This window comes from Eriocheir sinensis, chromosome 26, assembly GCF_024679095.1.
Source record: "Eriocheir sinensis breed Jianghai 21 chromosome 26, ASM2467909v1, whole genome shotgun sequence".
Taxonomy (NCBI): domain Eukaryota; kingdom Metazoa; phylum Arthropoda; class Malacostraca; order Decapoda; family Varunidae; genus Eriocheir; species Eriocheir sinensis.
This window is the reverse complement of record NC_066534.1, coordinates 10,857,189-10,865,933: the sequence shown is the minus strand read 5'-3', so window position 1 is coordinate 10,865,933 and position 8,745 is coordinate 10,857,189. Positions and strand designations below refer to the sequence as shown.

General features: G+C 43.6%; 1 protein-coding gene across 1 annotated transcript in view; it reads left to right on the top strand.

Annotated features, from left to right (window-relative positions):
• The window catches only part of LOC127003756 (endoplasmic reticulum aminopeptidase 1-like), a 115,451-nt gene that overhangs the window by 24,305 nt on the left and 82,401 nt on the right, over nt 1–8,745 (top strand). The gene's annotated exons all lie outside the window — the stretch shown is intronic.

Here is an 8,745-nt window from a genome sequence, read left to right as displayed (position 1 = left end):
CGCCTGTCTTTCCTTCTCCCCCACCTGTACCTGCTCCACTAACCTATTTCCTCCTCTCACAATACCCTTCATTATAATAAAGGAGCACGTGGCAAAGCTAATTTATGAGGCTCAGGTGGCGACTCAAAACCTATTGTATTATTTTTTGGTCACATGCCACCTCGACAAGATCATGCGTGCTTTCCGTTTCTCAGACTTTTGGGACCGTGTACAAATGATAACTTGCTGACTTTCGTTGTATAGATTTCGCGTGGCAGTAAATACACATGAGATTAAACAGGCAGTGATTTGATAGAGTAGTAGCGATGCTGTCGACTTATATCTAGCATTCGATACTGTAGCCAAAATGAGGAAGTGAGAACTATATTCGTTCAGGGGTATGCATATCTTTGTTTTTATTTCTGAATAGTTTTTTTGTTTCAATATGAATTTGTTATCGTTTTCTTGATTCTTTAAGATTTCTCTGTTATAATTATCATTACTTTATCTGCTTTCCTATGGAGTGTTACACGGCATTTTTAGGGGGTGGGGCTATATCTAAGTCCACCCGTCTCACAATTGCTTTCCTGCATAGGAATACCTTACCTGTAAATATGATTCTGCGACTGCTTTGATGAGTAGCACAAGGTGATTGTGCAGAGGGTCACTGGCAGACATATGGCTTTCTAAGGTGGAAAAGACAGCTTTGTCTTGTAATGTGGATAATACTTGAATAACAACGGGTGGTTAATTTTGAGGATCCTTTCAACTTCAACACCTTAATGGGCACACCCATGGGGAATTTCAGGTGAGCACACCCTTAATACCTTTATGGGCACACCCATGGAAGTACTAAGGGCTTAATAACATCATGGGCACAGCAAAGCATGTAGGTACTGCCGTGACCTGTTGACTGGACTAATAAGGCCGTCTGACAGTTCTCCTGCTTCACCTGAACCTTGTCGCGCCAACTCTACCTATTCCTACAATGTGTACGATGAGCGAGATAAAACGGCCCGGCAGGGAATGGCGGAACTGCCTTTGATCTCAGGTCTCTTTTCTACATAACTTCCCCATCCCATTATGAAAGGTCTGGAGTCTCTGGGATGAGGTTAATGGGATTCCAGGATTTCATTAATTACCTGGAACGCCGCCTTGCCGTCCGGAATAAATAATCATAATCATTCGCCCCCCCGCTGCGGCAGGGAATGAACAGGGAGCAACGGGTGGCCGGGGACTCCATCCTCTCGGGGACTTTTTGTCCCGGCTCACTGCTATAAGGAAAAGGAAGGAGTCGGGGACAAGGCTGCAATCGCGATCATGAGCCAGTTTTGCTGGGGGCCTGACCACGTGTGAAATTGAAGAGGTGCTCTGTGCCAAACTCTACTCCATATTCGACCGGTGTCTTACTCTGGACACAAACACGGTTTCGGGCGACTTTAATGCTGCTATATGCACTGAGAGAGCTGCCTCTGAGTTGGATATTAGTCTTCATGGCTCTGGTGCCAAGAACACCAAGAGCTCTCTCCTGAATTTTTCAAGGTTCGCAAAACTGAGTTCCAGGTTCTTGGTATCAGCAAACATCAAACATGGTTTGCAATGTGTTAAAGCATAAAATTTCAATGAATTGAAAATCTGAAAATGCGCCTACTCTTGTGACGTCATCAACTAGAGACTCAGCCCAGTATATCTCAGTGGCCACGGTTATATACAATGCATCGTGAGGCACTCTGACATCTAGTGTGACTTTACAAGATTTCTCCAAGGAATGTTGGTCTGTTGACTGACCTTTACTCTGGGACTGAGGATGCTATGCATTATGGAGAGAGAGGGGTGGGGTATCCAGGAGGAGGAGGAAAAAGAGTACGAGTATGAGGAATACAGAAAGAAGGATAAAGAGGCAGAATACAAGTGGAAAGTAAAACATTTAAGGCAGCATTTTGAGATTATAGTATTACGATAACCGATCACCGATCACCGATTCATGCTGACAATTTTCAACCATCGCCGTGTGGCGGAAGAGTATCCACATGCTGCCTAGTGATCTTCAATCAACCCTAACTTCAGCGACTTCGGTCAAGAGGATCACCTGGGGCATCATGGGCCAAGCTAGAGTCATATACCACGGCAGCCACTAAGAATAAAATTCGCCTGCGCCACTAACGGGCTGGGGTCGTCCAAGAGGCCCCTCAAGAAAGCCTACCGTTTGATTAATATTGTGACGAGTAATACACACACACACACACACACACACACACACACACACACACACACACACACACACACACACACACACACACACACACACACACACACACACACACACACAGAGGGGAGTCAAGACGGGACTTGGGCAACTTGAGGGCGAGGCTGCAAGCAGTAAACGCACCAAAGCTAGAACATCGGCCATGCGGAAGAAGCGATCGACATGTTATGCCTTACCAACTTGGAGCGTCTACGTACAAACTACACTAAGGAGCTCCTGTCTTGCTAGGGGAGGCTTCTGTACTCCAGCGGAAGAATCATCCTCATCTCTTTGCATGATTCTCTCGTCATTTTCATTATTTGTCCTATTTTCCACTTTCTTCTTCGTCTTTGCCTTTTTTCCTGTTTTTATCTTGTTTTTTTTCTAACACGAAGACACATAATTACGTAAGACAACTTCACATGTATAGAGAATCGAGTTATACGTGACAGCTTCTTCGTTTGCTCTTTTCTTCCTTCTCCCCTCTTCCTCCTCCTCCCCTCTCTTCTTCTTCTTCTTCTTCTTCTTCTTCTTCTTCTTCTTCTCCTCCTCCTCTTCCTCCTTTTGTACTTCTTTCCCTCATCGCTCTCTTCCCTCCACCATAATTCCTCCTTACTGCATAAAATTTGAAACTGTTCCTCTCCCGCAGCTTATACACGTCGTCTTCTTATTTCTGGTGGGAGTGGGAAATTGTGTCAGTCTGAGAGAGAGGAAGGGAGAAAACCAAAGCCTTCCCCGGGTAGCCTCTTCAGACGCTCAGGGGCGAAAGGGAATTGGTGCCGCCTGGGGTGTTAGGGGGAGACGGACCGGCTAACTGAGTAGAAAAGAGAGGCCGAGAGGGAAGGCGGCTAACGGGAAGGGACAGAGAAGAGGAGGGAGGCGGTAAGAGGCTATTTATATAAGAGCTCGGTGAAGGAAGGAAGGAAGAAAGGGCGACTCTGCGGTATATGTACGTGAATATATGTGTGATGGTAATGAATTAATCTTGTATTTGAGGTGTTTCTTGATGCGGGTAAGAAAATATGGCGAGGAGGCTCGTTCTTTTCCTTCGTTCGATCTCTTTATCTATCTCTCTACCTATCTCTATCCATCTATCTATCTCCTACGGACCAAGAAGCCTTCGATGTTTAATGAAAATATGGCCTGGAGAAAAGATTGGGCCTAGCGCGCGCCCAGAAATAATAATAAATGTGTGTTGTGATCATATAGGCCTAAGGGATCTTATGCACCGTTGCCAAATTATCGTACTAAGAGCCGCGTATTGACCGGTTTCTGGCGCCTAACTATTGCCAAGAAACATCAGGAATTAACCATTTTAACGATAACTATATATGAAGGCAGTTATTGGGGTCGAGGAGGCAGTTTTGGGGTCGGGAGTTGGTAAATATAAGAGGCTGAGTACGACAATCTGGCAACGTTGAATTCTTATGTATAGCTTGGAGGGCCTTGCGTAAGACCAAAAGGGAGTGATGGATGGTAATGCTCGTCTGCCGGGGCATGTGTGTGTCTATATCCACCGAAGTCTCGCTAGATGTGTGATGAAGATGTATGAGTTTGATAAAGGAATTCGGATGAGGAGTTGAAATATACAGGATACGCATTTATGTAACTTGGTGTGTGTGTGTGTGTGTGTGTGGGTGTGGTTAGTGTATTGGAATGTAGTGTAGTGTGTATTCAAGTATGTAGTGTGTAGTGTAGCGTGTATCCAAGTGTGCAGTGTGTATTTCAGCATGTAATGTGTAGTGTAGCGTGTATTCAAGTGTGTAGTGTGTATTTCAGCTTGTAATGTGTAGTGTAGCGTGTATCCAAGTGTGCAGTGTGTATTTCAGCTTGTAATGTGTAGTGTAGCGTGTATCCAAGTGTGCAGTGTGTATTTCAGCTTGTAGTGTGTAGTGTAGCGTGTATCCAAGTGTGTAGTATGTATTTCAGCTTGTAGTGTGTAGTGTAGCGTGTATTCAAGTGTGTAGTGTGTATTTCAGCTTGTAATGTGTAGTGTAGCGTGTATTCAAGAGTGTCCGGCTTTGCAACTGTTACAGGCGTGTGACGAGAGCGCAAAGTGAGAAAAAGGTAAAATACTGCCATGAATAAACAGATTAAGACCCAACTCGAGTGAAGAATAAGTACTTCACCACAGAATAACAAGATGTCCACGTGTCCTGGAGTTATAAATCTGTCGTGGAAAAGAAACACGGGCAATCACTATGGTATAAGGACCTCCGGACGGCATTGCGTAAGAGGGATAAACAAAGTATCTCAGGACTCTTGTTTTCCAAGGTACATTCCCAAGGTTGTGTGTCCTTATTTGGCAAAGACCCAGATGAAGACAACTTACCTTCAAGACATCATTGTTGATACCGCAAGGAATTACCGTGACGAGGAAACTCAGAACAAAGGGTAGTGTGTCTTTCTCTATACGATCCATGAAACTATGTAACCTTCAAGACCACTCGAAAAGCTTTGAAAAGTTGAAGAAAAAAAAATATTTGTCTGAAGAATATATTTACGCACTTGGTAAAAAAAAAAAAAAAAAAAAAGGAGAACTGACAAGTTTAAGAGAGCACGAGGATTGGCAGTGCGTACCTTTAAGGAGGAGTGATCGTGTGGAAGAGAAAAAGATCAAGGCAAACTAGGTGGAGAGAAGATAACGAAGGAGGGATTTGGAACGCATAAGAATGAGGGGCCAGAATGATGAGGAATTAGGGCGGCGGGCGGACTGGGGCGGGAACAGGGAGAGCCGCGTCCACGGTTGCGTGAGCCGTTGATAAGTTGGTTAAGCTGGAATGGCTGTGTGATGGATGAGCGCTCCGGCTGAAAGGGAATTGAATGTGATTGTGCGAGTGGTTCGGGGTGGGGATGGTGGCAGGTGGCGTCGCTCTCAACTCACATGATCAAATCCTATGCCTTTTTTTAATCCCACGTACGGTCCATAGGGACGGTAAGCTTTTCTGAGAGTCTGTGGTGGTCTTCGGCCCGTTAGCGGCGAGGCGAATTTCATTTACAGTGGCTGTCGAGATAGCTAGAGATTTAGGACCTGCTCAGCCCGTGCTGCCCCACGGTGCTCCTTTCGAGCAAAGTCACAGGTGTTAGGGCTGATTGACGACTATCTGGGGAGCTTGTATATAGTTGTCTTCGACCGCTCGGAGATGGTTGTGAATAAATTTTGCAGATGGTTGTTTCAGGACTCGATATGGTATATAGACTCAGATGAGATTCTGCGAAAGTAATACATATTCTTCCTAGCCATTTTGTTTTCCTGATGAAAAGACAGGTGTGTGAGGTTTTAGTGTATGATACACGCAGAAGCTCCTGGGAGCTATTTCTTTGATAGTACGTATAATGCGTTTATTTCGTTTTACTGACACACCTGACTATTGCGAGACATGTTAATTTTTTTTTGTCGGGGTTGCACAGTTATATAAGACTAGAAAAAGCTAGTCTGCCTATGTATATTAGCTCTTGATAAATATGTATTCATCTGCCCTTTCCATCTAAAAATATGTAACATCTTACTTTTAATCAAATGTGTATTAACCCATTCAGTGCCAGAGGCAGTGACGCCAGCCAACCTCCTGGTGCTTGGTTTGGGGGATTAATCACTATATTATGACATAAAAACAATAAATATTTTAATTTTGATTACTTAAGCTGACGGTTTTCATGGCAATGTCTTGTGCAATGACGAGATCAGAAGTGAAAGTAGGTGCGCCCGGACCGTAGACTTGATTTTTTTTTTTTTTTTTTTTGTTATTTTGTTTCTGGTGGATAAGGTGCGAGTTATAGTGATGTATTTTTATGGCGTGAGTACTCTCGTATGAGGTGTTACGAAGTTTTGAGCATATTTACGCACGTACGCTTGGTAACCATGCATATAGAAGGTGACACATTGGCATTACATTCAAACTGTTACACATTTATTGTATTGTAGCACTAATAGTATTTACATAAATCTTTTAGTCCACAATATTATTACATTTATTACATATAACACTGTTGTGCACACTTATAAGTATAAATTATAACACTGTTGAGGTCCCCTATATGTAAGTAACACGCGCGACGGTAGAGGTCGACTGACTTGGTGTCCCGGGAGCGCGGCTTTGGTCAAGAGAGAGGATGAGGGGGGTGGGCTTGGCAGAGCAGAACAGATCTGTGGTCCATATATATATATATATATATATATATATATATATATATATATATATATATATATATATATATTTTTTTTTTTTTTTTACGTCGCGGCCTATAGCGCCGGTAGGCTTCTTCCCGGTGGGGCCTGATGGTCGGCCCAAGGCTTCTTCCCGGTGGGTCCTGATAGTCGGCCCAGCCCGTTCTGGCGCAGGCGAGTTTTTTTTTTTTTTTTTTTTTTTTTTACATTGCAGCCTATTGCGCCGGTAGGCTTCTTCCGGTGGATCCTGATGGTCGGTCCAAGGCTTCTTTCCGGTAGGTCCTGATGGTCGGCCCAGCCCGTTCTGGCGCAGGCGAGTGTTTATAGTGGCGCCATCTTGCATGATGTTTATAGTGGCGCCATCTTGCATTGGCTCATGCTGCCCTCCCGGAGGGTTGTCAGTACATATACGGACGTGGTACCGAAGGGGTTTACTACCTGTCCCATTTACTCCATTCATCCAGTATCGTATTTGCAACCCAGTTTCTGACTCTCTCCTTAACTGGGTTCATCTCAAGCACAATGCGGATCCTAACTATATTCAATATAATTACTTCATCAGCGTCTCCGTTATCAACACTCTTAATCCCTTTTATTATGCTTCAGTTAAGTCGCTACGCCCTCTTTGCCTTGTTAAGATTGTAGCTCAAGCTACTTTACTCTTTTTAGAGTTAGTAAGTTGCTCTGACCCAAGCTATTAGTCATTATTCTACATACATATTTTGGAGACTACATCCATTCTTTGATAGGGGGACCAAATTGTGCAGCTTATCGTATTAATATTAAGTATTTAAGTTACTTATTGCAATCTTAAGGAAAATAAAAATAAAAAATGTCAGGATGTCAACTAAAAGTATACATACAGACCAACGATGTCTTTGCGTAGTCAAGGAGGACACACTAATTAAAAACGTAAATAGTATTTGCAAAAATTTTAGGAGATATTTGCAATAGCAGTACAAGATCTCAAGTTGCATAACACGACCCAAGAACGGCATTTATCTATCCGAAGTGTACCCGAGTAGGTTAAGAGGACATTTCTCTGCGATTCTGGCAACACTGAAATATTGAAGCAATTAAAAAGATAATTGAAAGTGATTAGAAGTGATTATAATGTAGGCGCTGATATTATGTGTTATTAATGCACCATTACAGTGAGTTTACTCGACAGGTGTTAATTGTGTCAAGTGATTTCAGTTATTGCTTCAGGCGGGATGAGCACTCGTCACGGATCATACGAGCTGGATGAAACACACAGGTGGAGTCTTAGTCGAAGTTAATTGATCTATGTTCTATGTTCTATGTGTTCTATCACTTGGGGTAGGCGGTGGCCGAGCTGGTAGCGTACTGGGCCCACATTCACCGCGTGATGGACGACGCGGGTTCGAATCCCCACACTACCACTCGGATTTTTCAGTCACCGCCGAGTGGCTTAAAACTACCCACATGCTGTCCTGAAGACCACCCATCAACCCGGACTCTAGAGGAAGCCGTCCAAGCGAATCAAGAACGAGTTCCGGGGGGCAGCATGAGCCAATACAAGATGGCGCCACTATAAACACTCGCCTGCGCCAGAACGGGCTGGGCCGACCATCAGGCCCCACCTGCAAGAAGCCTTGGGCCGACCATCAGGCCCCACCAGGAAGATGCCTACCGGCGCAACAGGCAACGACGTAAAAAGAAAGAAAAAGAAAAAAAAAAAAAAACTATTATATTGTAGTGTTTGGGGTGATGAAATTATGCTTTAACACCTCACACACAAGTGAAGAGTTAAAATTTCGTCCATTTAGGAGACAATATGATAAACACCTTGCGGTAATGAGTCACTCTGGATTCGGATATCAGAGTGAATCCCACTGACTGATCGCCACATACGGCTCCACTGAGCCTAGGAGGTTACGTAAAACTTAGCTAATCCTTATGATAGATTTATAGTGGATTATAAACTTGACTTGTCACCCAAAAGTAAGATAACGTTGGCATTGGTTTCACTAGTATAGCATGCACTACTCGAATCACGGTATTCGCTTGTCTCGAAACAATAATGGAATGCACCCAATAAGATTAATTCTCTAGGTAATAAATCATCGGCGAGTCATTATACCAACATGTTAGACAAATTAACTCCTGCATGCAAGCTATTTAATAAATTGCTCATCTCCAGAGACGGTTAGTTTTGGCCGAACTCCTTATTCGTCAATTTAAAAAGCGTGCAAAGTTCCTACTTTTTATTAGGCAATGAGGCAGTACAAGAGAAAAGGGTAGCCCAGGAGTGGATTGAAACAACCTGTAGAAGTCCATGCAACTCTATTTAAACTTTATCTTTCTTACCAGCAATGCTTTTAGCGTTGCA